The sequence below is a fragment of the Streptopelia decaocto genome (assembly GCF_964273445.1).
Source record: "Streptopelia decaocto genome assembly, chromosome: 1".
Lineage (NCBI taxonomy): Eukaryota > Metazoa > Chordata > Aves > Columbiformes > Columbidae > Streptopelia > Streptopelia decaocto.
Genome location: NC_138663.1, coordinates 93,547,075 through 93,563,032, shown reverse-complemented (window position 1 = coordinate 93,563,032; position 15,958 = coordinate 93,547,075). Strand labels below are relative to the sequence as shown.

At 39.5% G+C, this 15,958-nt stretch overlaps 1 long non-coding RNA gene across 6 annotated transcripts in view; it reads left to right on the top strand.

Annotated features, from left to right (window-relative positions):
* The first annotated feature begins 288 nt into the window (after nt 1–288).
* The window catches only part of LOC309437460, a 78,499-nt gene continuing 62,829 nt past the window's right edge, over nt 289–15,958 (top strand). For all 6 annotated transcript variants that reach the window (XR_014183556.1, XR_014183557.1, XR_014183558.1 and 3 more), the window contains exon 1: nt 289–331. This is a non-coding gene — a long non-coding RNA (uncharacterized lncRNA). The remainder of the gene's footprint in view (nt 332–15,958) is intronic.

Genomic DNA, 15,958 nt, shown 5'->3' with positions numbered 1-15,958 from the left:
GACATTCATCTTCTCTATGTCTGGTATCTTGGAAGCAAACTGGAACACTGTGTTGATAGAGCAACTCCAAGTTCCTCTCTGTTTCTCAATAAAATTAGTTAATCAACTCAAATTGTAGTAAAATTGAGATTTGCGGTGGTAAATAGAGTACAGGTGGCACACTTGGCCAAATGCAGATTTGTGTGGCTAATCAGATAAACTTCTCTCTCTTTCTGCAGCAATGAGATAATTTATCTTTGTTAAGGGAAGTCCAAACACCAAATAGCACTGATGCGTCTCTTGCGTGGGGGCTGTGGTTCCACTGAAGAGGCAGCACCACAGACATATGATGGTAAGTCGTAAATTTCTTTATAATCTTGCTTGATTATTTTCCTGTTCATACTGAGTAGTGCAACTGAATCCAATATCTGATGCTATTGAGATAACATTTTTTGCCGATGGATTAAGTAGTTTTGTGATCTGCCTCCAGGAAAATTTTTAAAATGTATTTACTAACCAGCTTTCCTGGATTGTGGCTTGAAGATACACATGCTTTGCAATAAACTAAAGGTAATTTAAAGAGAATGCAAAAGTGGAAGCAATTACCCTCTTCTTCTGGGAAATTAAAAATAGATTATTTTCCTACTGTTAAAATATTTCAGGTAGAGTTCAACTACGCCACATTATAATAAACTCCATACTTAATGATGATTGGCTTATGAGAATGGCATTTGTTAGAATGCTATAATTTTATTAGGAAAATATTTTTGGATGAGTTGATAATTTGTACAGACATCGTGTAACAATGTATATTTCCTGAAGATCAGATTGCATTATGTATGTTCCCAATAGGCTGAATCTACTCAGTAATATCACAGTCTGGAGAGTTCACTGAATTAAGCTTGTAGATACTGCTAGATTCTAAATTTAAATTGGGAAAAGTTACTATAGAAATGTAAACCAAAGTTTTTGGAATGAAAGCCACTTGTGAAACAAGTCTTTTACCTCTAAGAGAGCAAGCTAAAAGTCACTGCGATAAATAGAATATGTAGTCTTTACAAAATCCAAATGGTCCTTATTATCTCTACATCATTAATATCTACATAATTTTCATTCTCATAGGCTGTTTCCTAAGCAGTGTAGGCTCTCATTCAGTGAAAGGCCATCATGTTCACACTTGGGACAAATTCTGCTCGGGTAATGAGTAAAATGTATTAGGCTGCTCCTGTACTGGTTCCCTGGAGAATGCTCATGGCATTTACCATTCTAAAGTTCTTACAGCTCTTACCACTCTAATTTACCACTCTAAAGTTCTTACAGCAGCTTGTAGATTTCCCTAGTTAGAAGAAAGGCCACAATTAACTTGCTAGTTTTAAATTTTATTTTTGATTTTTCTGGGAATCAGATGTTGTCCCTCAAATTATTCATGCAAGAGAAATCAAATAGGAACTAGACCACGGTTTTCCTGGCTTTCAATACTGTCACTTCACCATCACTGTGCCCCTTGACACAGTCCTATGGGTTGATTCAGCCATCTGCACGTTGACACCAATCCATTTGGGGTGGCAGGGGTGGATTGGGAGAAGAGATTTAGTGTAACATATATTTCAATTTCTGCTCTTGCTAAAATTGATGGCAGGATCTTTATTTACCCCCAAAGTCCACTCACCAGCCAGAGTTTATTTATAGAATTACAGTATTACAGGGACAAATGTAGTAACGTCCTACATAACCAGGGGAACTCTGAAAGCTTGACTGGATAGCATGTGATTGACATGACCTCAGGAAGTCCACTTAATTCGTGTGGGCAGTAAATTCCTGACACTGAAGGCAGCCTAAGCGATCAAACTCCTGGCTTGGTGAGTCTTGCAAGCTAAACTTGTGCACACACTCTTCTCTTGGATTTCTTACAAAGACTCCAGTTAAGCTATTGGGAGTTGGAAAAGTCTTGAGCCAGCATTTTATTTCATTCAGCTCTCACTGCTTTCGGATAGCTGCCAACAGTCTCTAATCCCTCTTAAGTGTTAGGCTCACCAATAAGGCCAGAAACAGGCTCAATTTAGCTATTAATAGCTGCAAAGGCATGGATGAAGTCATCTTGCTGATGTCTACACATCCTTGTCCCATTCAGTAGAACTTGAGGCTTACAGAAGATGGTGCAGCAGTTTCTGGGAGCTCCAATTCCATTAGAAGGGCTTCAGACAGTGTTGAAGGAGATGAATGGGGGTCACAGCATCAAACCGGGATGCAGTTGTGGTGACAAAACCATTTTTGGGTGTCCTTGGGCTGGTGCAAATTGAAGGCTTTTTTTAACGCAAACAGCTCCCTGTGTTATTGTATTCTTATTGTCACTGTACTGAAAATGCAGTAATTCACAGCCCTACAAATATTGTATGAGAAGGACAGAGGCAGTTTGTGAATCAACAAACTTTATTTGCAAGCTGATCATGGTTTTCATGTAAATGACATTCTCTCAGCATTTGTCAGTTCTGTTAAAGCTGAGAGAAAATTGTCTTGCCAAGCTTTCTCAGCATGCTGTCTCCCCACTTACCTCACTCATCTTCCTTCTGCTCCCCTTTATCACAGCACCTGGTTCGCTGTGTGAACTGGATGGGAAATGACAGAGCCTCAGCCATAAGCTTGCTTAGCTGAAGTGACATTTCTTGTGAATGACCATAATGTAAGTGGCATTTACACGACAGCATTTTGAAAAGACAACAAATGATGTAGTGCTGTCAAACAACCCTTTTTTTTTTCCTGCATTAAAGAAGGATAGACTGTTGCCATTCACTGTTTGACTATTGAAATACTTCTGTTTAGAGTCAAAACCTCTGCTACCTTCATATTCCTTCATTTCGCAATCTACTTAATCTCGTTAAGTACTCATCAGAAGGTGATGTTGAAAGTGATGTGCTTTTTCTGCAACATCATCCCCAACTCTGAGATTCAGAGACATAATTTTCCTATTTTCTAGTAGAGAGAGGGAATGAAATATGTTTGTCTGAGCTGGGTTCAAGACTGAGCCCAACCTAGATGTATAGAGTGACTTGGACTCACAGATCACAATCAATAGGAAACTGAGATGGCTTCTCTGGCTCAGATCACAGACCAAGTAAATACACTCTGACTGTTCCTGTCCATTCACAAGGATGGCTACATTAATGAGCCAGGAGATATCCTGAATTCTTAAATGAATGTGTGCATTTTAGCAGTGTCCTGGATTCAACTGCATGTGTGTCTCGGCTTACCTCAATCTTTGTGCTTAACTTCTTGTCAGCTGTCTATGGAAAGAAAATCCAAATACTCAGGCTGAAAAAATGATCAAAAACAAAAACCCAGAGAATTATACCATACTCAAAACAGATGTTGATCTAAAAGCTTGGGATCCAGGACCAGTTTGCCTCAGGCCATATGCATATGGGGAAAAAAACCATGGTCTTGTATCTAAGCTCTGCATCTACCTCTGTAGGCTTAATTTTTTCTCCAGGGATTTGGCCAAGTTTCATAGCAAACATGTCCCTATTCAAGCTGGAGTAATTAAAGGTCTTGGAGCTGCTGTTGTAAACAGAATTTTACTCAAACTGTTTTTCCCCATTACACTGGCAGAAATAACCCCTGCAGAAGGCTTTATCAATCATTTCCTATGACAGTCTCTAATTCTCAGCTTCCCTTGCCACTGCTGTATATCATTTCTTGTCATGTAACTGATTAGGACACAACATGAGGAAAACAGAGGCCTGTAACTTGAGCATGTACTTAGCAGAACAGAGGAGCTGCTCAGTTAGGGCCTTCACTTCTTTATTACTTTATGTAATCTAGAGGGAGTATTGCCTCAACTGTATTTCTATGCAGGGACATGTGGTAGGAACTCTCCCTCTGAAAACAAAGACTCACAAGGTTGGCCTTACCTGAGCTCTTCCTAAATCTTATTTCTGCATCAATTCAGCTCCCCAGACTGACATCTGGTGAAGGGATTTATTTTCAGATATATCAAGTCTTCACTCTTTTCAACTAGGGCATTTAGAAGAGATCAAAATGTTATACCTCCTACTGCTAACATGCTAGTTACAACTCTTAATCCTGTTCTTTAAACAGATCTGACTGATGGGGTTATTCCATTTTATTAAACTTAAGGGATGAGTATATGATCAAACAAACTTAATTAGTTCCTGGCAGCCAGACCTATTGCAACTGTGAGAAAAAAATGCCTTATTGTTTCATTGTCACAGCAAAGAAATTGTGAGCACCTGTAATGTTGCTTTAACATTACAGTGGGAGAGGGAACTGATGAAGCATAATCACAAGTCCAAATAATAATTAAAACATAAAAGAAGACAAGGTCATATCTTTAAATATTAACTGTCTTTGCAATACATGAAACTCTCTGAAAGCACTATTCCATGCATGTGTTGGGGAACTGGGGCAGAGGATTTAATAGACTTGGCAGCTGATGAAGACAAATAGTGATGGGGTCACTGAGGGTCTTGTCATGCCCCCTAAAAACGTTCTTAGTCCTACCAGGTGATTTGACATCTGTATTGCCTGTATAACCTTGTATACTAACTACCTACATATGTATTTTCTAGCCCTTGTTTTCACAATGCTGATGCCCCTCACAGCAGTATATTCCCACCTCCAGCCTTACAATGTCTGATGGGGAAATGAGTCAGAGACCTACAGGTTTTCTAAACAAGGACATTTTGCAGCTTTGACTATTTAACTGTAATAAAAGCTTCAATTTCAGTGTCCCAAGTACTTAGGCCAGCATTGCTTATACCATTCCAAGAAGTATACCAACAAGGTTGCGTTTGTATTTGGGTTTATGTCAGCATATGTCTATGTTGCTTTTAAAAAGTCCCACAGCTTTCTGGCAGTAATCCACAGTGGTTAGGCTGTCCAGTCATGGAAGAGGACTGGTTTCCCAAGACTAGGAAATGCATGTACAGAACAAAAAATCTAATCCATTTCACAGGCAGTTTACATACTATGTGCAGAAAAACAGCTAATGTGTCAGGTAAATGAAAGAGCTGTGATGCAAAGGCACTGGAGGTGTTGGCTCCAGTGCATCAGCAGGCTAGACATTGTCAAAGTCTTTGCTGTCTTCACAGAGAAAGAGCCCGTGAAGGAGGGACTGAAAGACAATCTTGATGTAACTTTGCAAAGATTTACAGAGGACTCTGGAAAATACGAGTGATGCCATAGGCTGAAAAGTGTTGCAAGAAGTAATTTTGACAATGAATAGAACTGAAATGGAAAGGCAAAGATATTAAGATCCTTGAAACAGATGACAAGTGGCCTGTGTCTGATAAAACAGAAAAGAAAAAAAGCCAGTGAAAAGCTTCCAAGACAAGACTAACATGATCAAAATTAATGACTCATAGAACAGCACTTTGCAGCAGCAGCCTGAATGGTTATGCAAAGAGAGGGGTTTGCCAAAACAGATGAAAACAATTTTGTACTAATAAAGATGTATGACAGTGAAAGCCTGGATGAGAGTCATACTGTGTAAAGGAGCTTTTGCAGAAGGAATCAACAATATCAAGCCATGGCTGGAATGTGAAAAGTTAGAAGACAGAAGCACTACAAATGAGTGACGAGCTGGCAAGATAGTAGGGTTGACCACAATGAGACAGATAAACACTGTCATGGAGGAAAGAGGTGTGGATCCACAGCTTGATTTCAACTCTAATGAACTTAGCCTAATGTTTGGAACTTCCAGATACAAGCCTCAGTCTTCAAACAACATGCTAGCTACCTGTGCTCATGTGGCACTTTCCACAGAGGAAGAGGCTGGATGTTCACTAGTGAATAAGCCATAAGGGCCATTTATTCCAAGTGTTGTGGAATATACCTCAGTGCAAGAAAGATCAGGTTTTGCTAAAATATGTGCATATTCTTTTTATTGTGTTGTGCATGGGATAGTATCAGGATGTGGACATAGTCTTTAGACTTTATTCACAAAGAATGTCTAATCATCTTATTGTGTGGTGAAGGGTAGATTTGTACTTCCCTGTGCAGAAATGCTGCAAACAGGCAAACTACAGCAATGAAAGGAAAATTGAAAGCAGGTTATTTGCCTCAAATGGAGTTCATACCAGGACTATCACAGTAGTATGGAGGGAGGAAGGTAGAAGAAGGGTAGAGCAAGAAGTAATTCAGCATAGGGTAGAGTCTCTGCAGAGTAATGGTCTCAGCTGAGGCACCCACATTGCTCACCCAGGGAAATTCTGCTGTGAGGAGCAAACTGTCTAGCTGGTGCTGGGCTGGGGAATGTATTCATAAATAGAAATGGACAGAGGGAAAAGTGAGTACAACAGACATCAAGGTGAAGAAAATGAGAGGATCTTGGACATACAAGTATCTGAAAATATCTGAATAGCAGACAGCCATAACATCCAGGGTATGATCTGAGGAGCAGCCTGAAATATATGGCTGGGAAATCCATCAACTCATGGGCAGGAGCAAAGACCTGTGACAAAGCTTCTTTCTCTGACACTGTTATTTGTGGTTACTGGTACAATTACCACAGACATAAATCTGAACAGCTGTCCCAGTTTTGTTAAAAAAAAAGTTGTTCTTTTAGTGAATTTGCCTGTCAGCTAAAGCCTTTATATTAGCTGCATTTTCCTGGAGAACCAGATACATGTTTTGGTAAACATAGCAATGGAATGCGAGGTTATTGATAGGACAGATTCACATCTCGTGAGAGGGGCAACAAGAAACAGGTGACCAAGAAACTGACCAACTGAGTATAACATCCCATTCACGTGAATACTTCATATAAAAGTGGGAGATCATGAGGATTTCATCCCTTTTTCCTTATGGCCAACATTAGGAGAGGACCTTGCTAGTCGTCCCTGTGAATTGAGGCCTAGTGACAGACTCAATCCAGCTCCTGTTGTCTGCAGAGTCCGATCCAGGACTTCGGGTGCCGGCTCTGCAGTTGCTGAGACTTTCAAGATCAGTTTTGTATATTTTGTATTATTTTCTCTATTCTCATTAGTAGCGTTAGTAAAAAAATCTTTATTTTTTCCATCTCTCTTCTCTCTGTCCTTCTTTCCCTCCCGATCACCTGTCCTCAGTGAGAAGTGGGGAGAGAGAGTGGCTGAAGGGGGAAGTGGGGGGAGAGGAGGTTAACAGTATATCTGCCACAGTTTTATTGTCACCCCACAATCAAAACCCTCGACCACAGTTAAAACAAACAAACAAACAAACAAACACAACACCACCAACAACCAAAAACAACCAAACAACCAAACAAACCAACCCAAAAATCTTTCTTCTGGGAGAGAAGAGGTTGCTAAGAATCAAAGGCTTTTTAACCAAGCCTCCCCCTCAATAGTTAAGACCAAGGAGCATGGGATAGAAGGGTTATTTACTGTTTTTTCTCACTCCTTCTCCTCACAGAGTTGAAGTCTTGACACACATCATGCTCACTAGATAGTTCAGTGAAAGAAAGGTCTGCAAATGTATAATATGTAATCTTTTCTCAGGGTTGAGCCTAACTGTCCTGATCCTTCTTAGTACCTAGATGAAGACTCAACTTATCAAGACATGAGCAACCCCCACACTACACAAGCATGTGCACAGGGTAGAAATTTAATTGAGATCACACTTCTACAGGCAAATCCACACTGAGCTGTTGCTAACAAAGACCATACAGATATGGCTACAGTGCTCGGCTTACTCCTGGAAGGAGAGTGCAGTAAGGATATCCTGTTAAATGGCAGTGATGTATTAACAAAGAGATGGTGGGGTCACCAAGACAGCCTCTGCCACTACAAAGGCCTTAGGACATGCAAATCTTCAGCCTTGACACTTTCCTAACTTGTCTGATCAGGTAAGCTACAGGTGCAGAGATATAATTCACAGTTACATATTAGCTATGTAGATATGAACAAGAACTACTTTGCTCAGATGAACCTTAATTTATGGAATTATCTGTTCTGCTGTTACCCCAAAGAAGTGAAAATATTTATTTGCATTCCATTTTATCTTTATTTGGATAGAAGAACATTTTCAATGAACCTCCAAAATATTTTCTGAGGGATGATGCTGAACTTAATGTCTGGGCTTTTCCTCACTGTCTAGCTCTTAGGTATCTCCATAAAGAAGCAAGCAAAGGGGGAAAGAAGACTCAAAGTATTTAGTAAACACTGATGGGAATCAAAGCACTCAAATTTTAATTTAATCAGATTGTAGACAGTAGTTTAGGGAAATAATTTATCTCAGTTATATTTTCTTGATAGACTTGGCAAGTAAAACCTGTAATTTAGCAAATGTTAAACAAATTTATTTAAAATATCAATCATACTAAACCTGAACTTGCACATACAAACCCATCATTAACACAATTACAGTTGTGAAAACTGTAAACATTACCATTTAACATTAACTTTCTAACAATCAAGAGATGGAAATCTAAAAATTAGCTTCCAAATTGTCACTCACACAACTACCTTTGATTCAAAGTGTTTGGTGGATACATAAAATCATATTTCAGTATTGATTATGAAATGCGTGTACCCTCATTGAGATCACTGTCTAAACATTCCTTCCTAATGTGTATAAACTGCTTCAGGTCTAATCCATCTTTTGATACCCATAAGAGCAGTTTTGAGGTACTCTTGCAGGTATAATTTCAACAAATTGAAGATCTGTTTAATACCGTACCATCTCCAAGCTGCAGAAAGTCATTATATAATAGCTACTTCTACCTAGTTTCCCCTACACTCTGTCCTTTGTAGTGGAGTATCTGTCTTTCACTGGGGGATACAGATGCCTGATTTTTGTCCACACTTGCACTGCTTGCTCCCTCTGCATGCTCTCCCAAGGGAGCAGATGTTGCAGAGAGGATCTGGCCCTGACCGCACAGCCATGGAGAGTCCCAGGAGAGCAGAACTCTCTGCAAAGGGAAGCCAGATTTGGAGATCCTGAAATAAAGGACCATCCTTTTCAACTCCATCCTGCCTCTTCAGTTCCACAGGGATTTCCTTCCATTGCCTGCATTGCTGGGCTAAAAGCTGAATGAAAACCTGACATCTGAGTCTGCAAATGCTGGTTCTGAAAACCCCTGCTCATCTGGGTACTAAGATGTGGATTTACTGTTAAATCAATGTTTTGTGGCAGCAGTCTGTTGAGTTTCTGTAATTCGGCATGGGACTCTTGCTAAATGAGACTTTCTCACTTAAGTGACAGTCTCTGTTCCTTTATAATTTCAAAGCAATAATAACCTGTGGAAATGTGCCAAAATCCTATGACATTTTTTCTTCCAATACGCTTAATTGATTTGGACATTTCACCAAAAACGTTACAGCTTCCTTTTTTATTTAAAATAAATCTGGTTTGTTTTCATAAACAAAGCAGACTCTGGGGATGTGCATACCTCAGCCAGAAAAAAACCAATATGGATTGTAACTGAGAAAAGTAAAAAATACTTACACATACCTGGCTTTCCACACAGTTGTCTCTGTATTGCTATACTTTCCTGATGTACTGCTTGTGGGGTGAAGTCTGCTCCCGCTCATTTTGCAGTTTTTCTACCAAAGAATTCAAGGGTCAAATAACTATTTTGTACCTTGTGGGAATGGGAAGCTAAAAAATCCTACTTTTGAAAGTGATCCAAGGTATGAGTCTCTGCTCTCTGACCTGTATAAAGGCTGGAACAGTAAAGCTAAATCCCTGGAGCTAAAGAAACACACAAGCTCCTTTTCTTCAGGACCAGAAGAGCAAGAGGCTGAGAATAAATACTTCCCTGTGGATAAAGTGTGTATGCTATCTGGGACTAAGACACAAAACACACCGAAACCTGGGCAGTGGTTACCTCTCTTTTCTCAATGCCATAAATCTGTATTGTTAGAAGGCAATTTTTATATGAGACATCTGAAGACTTGAGGAAGAAAAAGGATATGTGAAAATGACTGACATTTCACAGAAACTCTGGTTTTAAAACAGAAATATCTCCAGCAAAACAACAGCTAGGAGCCTGTGGTTTTGTTCATGATTCTGATAATGAAGATGGAGGATCCCAATCCGGTACTTCTCTTTCCTTGGCAACCTGATTTCTCCAACATTGCCCCTCTGACATTCACTGACAACATTAGAGGCCACAAAGACAGTGAGGGCAGGCAGCAGCTCACCTACCCTAGAGGTGTCAAAGTTAGGTGGCTAAGCCTGGGCCAGTCACAGAAGGTTTCTTTTACAGCTATTAGAGAAAAATGGGCTCCTCCAGAGATGGTTTGCTTGATCTCTCTTGGACGACTGTTTTAAGATGAGATGAGTGACTTCTGGAGGCACTTTTTTCTTTGAGCCAACTTTATAGGTCTTACAGGTGTCCAGCTTAGATTTTAGCTGCCAAAGTTAGAGTAGAAGAACTTTTTCAGTGACTCAACCTGTTTACATCACTGAGGATTTGGCCCACTTAAATCAAATATCCTAGTATGAAATCGGGATATTAAATCAGGATAAGAAACGTGTGTTTTAATCAGTTGAAATTCCCTCCTGAGACAAAATATTGAAAACACCAGCAAACATGAACCCTTACTTTACAGTTTGTAAGGCGATGAAAGTGGTCTTGAAACTACAGTCCTTCCAGTAATACTGAATTGATTTTACTAATGTTTCCCTCTTCCCCAGAGTACTTTGAATCCCAAATGAAATTATACTACTACGCTTCTAACAGCATAAGGCACTTATTACTGTCAGATATGACACATCTTCCTAGGTTATCTGTCCTAGAGGAGACCCACGGCACTCAGCAGTGACAGCCAGATAACTTTGAACATTTCTGTAGCCCCTGGACACCTATTTTTAGGGAACCATAGTCCACCCCCATATTCTGTCACCGCTGTCTCTTCTGTTTCCACACACTGGGCAGCTTTCAGATGCTTTTTCCTTGTTTCTGAGAAAAACATGTGAGGCAGCCAGGAGAAAACCCAGCAGAAAACGTCACAGAGAAGGAAGATAAAGCACAACATTGGGCATCAAACTCTTACAACATCATGAGGTTTTCCCTGTTTGCAAACAGGTGCTACATTTCAGAGCATGAGTACAGCAGTATACACTCTTCTACCTGTCCTAGTGCACAACAGTCTGCATTGATGGTCATAAGGCACAGATTGTATTGTTCTGGTGCTGATATTGATCCTGAATGCATAGCTTGCTGTCAGTTAAATACATTCCATAATTTAAACTGCTTCAATCCCAGTTCAATTTACACGAGATTACCTTCTTTTTCATCACCAGGACACTCTGTCATGTACTTTTTACCTTTATATTCACTGTACCAAGGATAGCTTATGAAACAAATACGTATTTATATGAGATGGAGGCTTTGTGCTGTATTCAGCCTTTGTTGGTACTTTGCTTTCTTCACACATCTTTAACATGTGAAAAGCTTCAAGCTTTCTCTTTATGTGCTCTATTATGCCTTTGTGTTGACACATTTTTCATTCCTTCTCCACCTTCACGAAGCTTCTTGGAGCAGCAGATCAGCCTTGAGTGAGAGTCCCCACTTCTTTTCAGATTCTTTTTCTGCTAATCCCCTTTCTCACTTGTATTTATTGGACACAGCATGTTCTGTGCACAGAGCAAGGCAATGCTGAACACAGGCTCCCTCCATCAGCTGTCTGGATGTATTCTCCACTGAGGCTGAAGGTCTAAATGAGTTAGGAAATCCCTTCAGATTTGGTAGCAAAGAGGGAGACTGCCAACTTCTGTTTCTGTGACCTTGTCATTCTTGACCTCCAGGGCACAAGACTGGTGAATCTGACAAAAGGATAAAGCCAACAGGCTTCTATTTATTTATGGTTATGTCCATAATTTAAGCTGAATGGTCAAGATTTTCTGAAGGCAGATTTTGAATCTAGAGATGCCCTTAGAACCTTTTTATTTATTATTTTTTTAATGCTGCAGACACAAGATGTAAGATCAGCTTTCTCCAAATAAACCCTTTGAGATGTTTCTAATCAGACACAAACATCCTAATCAGGCACATGGCACAATGGACCATTCAAAAAATAATTGAAAATACATATGGCAGCTTGAGGGTAAGACAAGAGTTCTAATACCCCCAGGTGTTATTTTCTTTATCTTTTAAATTCATGTCTATGAATGCAATAGAAAAATACCTTGTTAGCAAGTAGCAACTTCAACTGGTTTCTTAACGTGATTTTCGTGTTTTTCAAAGAATATATTTCCTTTTTCTATCTCATTCACCAGCATATCTTCAGCAGGTATAAATCAATAGAGCTTGAATTTCATTCCTGGAGCTATGCTGACTTCTGTCTCTTGGGGATATGCTCTACAGCCTCTAAAACTTTAAATGCATAGAATACAGGGACTTCTGGATTATTAAATTAATGGGAAGTATAGATTCACTTCAGAAGCAATACAAACCCAGAATGGGAGGCAGAAATCAGAATTTCAGAAGCTCATGACTTTCTGAAATGATTCATAACTCAAAGGACATGAACAATTTTCTTCAGACTCTGTTGAAAGTTTTTTTTCTTTCTCTCCCTAGGTAATAGCACCATTTTGTAAACTGAACTTGTGGGGAGATGGATAACTCCATCTCTTCATAAAAAGAAATGATGGCTCATAACTTGAGAAAGGTTCTTGAAAGACAGCATTTAGAAGACATTGTTCAGAAGCAGCTTTTTTTGTTTTACAGAGTTCTTTTTGTCAAAATGCAATTTTCTAAGTGATGAGAAGACAGAACATTAGAAAAATGCAGTAATTCTGCACATTTTTAACCTCTTTTGCCCCTTCATTGCCCAGTGAGAGTGACATAATTGGGGAAATCAAGACTCTACACATTAACTGGAAAGGAAAAAAAAACCTCTGTGACAAGTTCCAGAATATTTCTCAGCTGGCAGAAAAGTGGAATAGTGGAACTGGATTCAAAAAGAGAAGGCCATTGGGAAGAGATTAAGGCAATAGCTATCAAATGGACTGTAGACTGAAATAGTTTATGTACTGACGCTTGCTAATGTGGCACTAGTCACTTGAAATAAGTTTGATATCCATGAACAGAAAAAGGGTAATTCCACTGTGCAATTTTACCAAATCACAAAGATCAGTTTTATACTTTAAGTCATAAGAACCCTACAAGAGGTTTTTAGGAATGCTCTGATAACTTTTCCGTGTGGCGTTAAGATGCTTATCTTTTTAAAGATGCTTTTAAACTATTTGTTTTAGTGGGATGATTTACCTTAACTAAAATGCAAACAGGCATTTCTACAGTCCATAATAACACTTGAATCCTTTTTCTTTCTCCCAGATGGCTACTCAAATCTTGGTAAGATTACTTAATTTTGCAAAAATTTGAAACACTTAGAATTTAGTGCTTCCATAGAGCTGTTCATCTTGAAGGAGGACAGCAGTTATTAACTCTCAGAAAATTCTTGTGGGAAAAAAAAAAGAAGTTATATCCTTAAGGAAATAAAAAGTAAGCATATAAAGTTATAACATGTTTCCCCATGAGAGCACACTTTCAAAGCTCTCCTGCAAAGTGCTCTTACTGGAAAAAAAAGTTTAAGATTTTGTTGCGTCTGTTCTCAATAATCTGAAGAAAAGTGATGGAAATGAGGGCTAAACTGGTCAGATTTACATTAACAGACTTGAGAAATTATCAATTAAATGTCTTCTGGTTCTCAAACTGTCACTGAGTTTGCAGCTTGGTCCATTACTGAGTACCAGTCTTGGGACAGTATCACAGCTCCTCAAGGAACTAAAATGCAGCAACTGTCAAAGGAATAAAATTATTTGCTTGAACATAATTGATGACTGTTTATCCCATTAATACAAATTATACGAAGAGTTTTCATATTTTCAAACTTTACTAGTGTGTCCAGATGATAGGGAGGTGAGGCTGGCACAGTAAAGCTTATGTTCTGTCTGCCCCTTCAAACCATTATCCTATATTTGTACTGAATAAAAAAAGAACTCTTCAAATTGTCATTTTCTTCTCCCTATTTTGACCTTAATTTGTTTAAAAGAGCAGTGGGATCTAGCTACACAGAGATATTGTAGAAGATCCAATGAGAAAAGTGTCGTGTAAGATTTTTTTCTGACTGACCTCAATTTGCATTTGCAGTCTGGCCTATCCATAAGCCTCTGTGAAGGCCAGATATGAGGTAGGGAAACATGCCTGGCCAGTGACATCAGGTTCCTGAACTGTTCTATTCCTCAAACTTTCTGCTGTACCCTTGATATCTACATTGTTGTTTTTCTGGTTGTGGTAGGGAGAAGGAAGAGATATGGCAGAAATCTTGTTCTTGGATTTCAGAAAGAAGAAGAAGGTCGAAAACTGATGGCTATTCAATAAAAAAAATACTGGACAATAGTTACGCAGGTCAGCTGCCTGCTTCAAATCCAGTAGTCAGCAAAGGAACGCTTCCCTAAGTAGGCTTAGATGTGAAAGTCCTAGATGACTCCATGGGGTTAATCAGGCACAACTGTTCTTTTGGTACCAACACAATGCAAGGTTCAAAAAGCAAAGCCCTGTAATAAGGGCAGCACAACTTGCTTGTAGCCTTGAGTAACCTGGAGAAACAGAGAGCTCCTGACACCTGTATCAGAGGGCAGCAGGATATGAATTGCATGTCTTTCTCATCTAGACTGTGCAGCCAGCACAGGGCTGCTGTCGTCCTTAGGGTCGTGTATGCACATACAGTACACAGAAAGGTAGCAAGATCAGAATTACCTAAAACTACAGGGAGGTCTTTTTAGAAATGTGGCTTCAAAAGGCTGAACAATGGCTTCTCCCTGACCCCAAGGGCTGGGACAAAGCTGATGAGGGCAGCAGAAATGTCTGTGCAATACCCATTGTTAATAGGAAACAATATAAATTGAAGAAATGGCCAAGTTTAAAACTAACAAAACATGTAAGGAGAGAATTCAACTTCCTGAACGTCTGGCAGCCAGGGCCTGTCCCACCCTGGCTAGGCAGGGCCCATGGCTGGACAGGACAGGGCTGGTGGGAGCTGTGGCATTGCTGGGGCTGACATCCCTGGGGGCTGACATGGGATCCTAGGCCCTGAGTAGGGTGGGGGAGCCCTGGGGAGGCTGTCAGGGGTAGTGACATCTGTGAGGACACTCAAGGCCCTGGCACTGGCTCAGAAAATGCAAATATAAAAGAAACCAAGGTAGATGCTGCCTGTGGTCTCCTTCATATTTCTTTTTTAACCTGTTTTCTACCCTAGTCAGAATATCTACTTGACAAGAATGGAAACATGAACAGAGCTTTAAAATGAATTGTATTGTACAGTTTGTTTTCAAGTACTTGTGAAAAAAAGAATCCACTTGTGAGAAGACAAGTTGTATATTCACCAATCTTGGTTTTGAACTTACATAAAGTTAATTTATGCTTATTTTCATCATGATTTGATAGCATTAATACAAAAAGACAGTGGAAACTTAAAAAAAAAATAGCACCCAAACAACTAAGGGATCAAGCTGGAACACAATAGGTTCCACTTAAATTTGAGAAGAAACTTCTTCTCAGTAAGGGTGACAGAGCACTGGAACAGGCTGCCCAGGGAGGTTGTGGAGTCTCCTTCTCTGGAGACATTCAAAACCCGCCTGGACACATTCCTGTGCGACCTCACCTAGGTGTTCCTGCTCCAGCAGGGGGATTGGACTAGATGATCTTTTGAGGTCCCTTCCAATCCCAAACATACTGTGATACTGTGATACTGTGATTAAAAATATAGCAAATAACATCAACTTGCTGAAATGAATATTTTATTTAATTGAAGACTATTTCATGCCTGGATAGTAGATAACAACAACTTTCCCTAAAAACAACACTCTGAAAATCTGTGTAATTTCCTTCTGTTACAGTGGGAAGAAACATCAGCTTGTGTGTCTTGAATTCAGGCAGTTCAATAGTGGGAAAAGCGTTGCTACTGGAACAGCCAACTACAACATACACCATAGCGAATACCTATATATATATATATATGGATACTGATTGTCT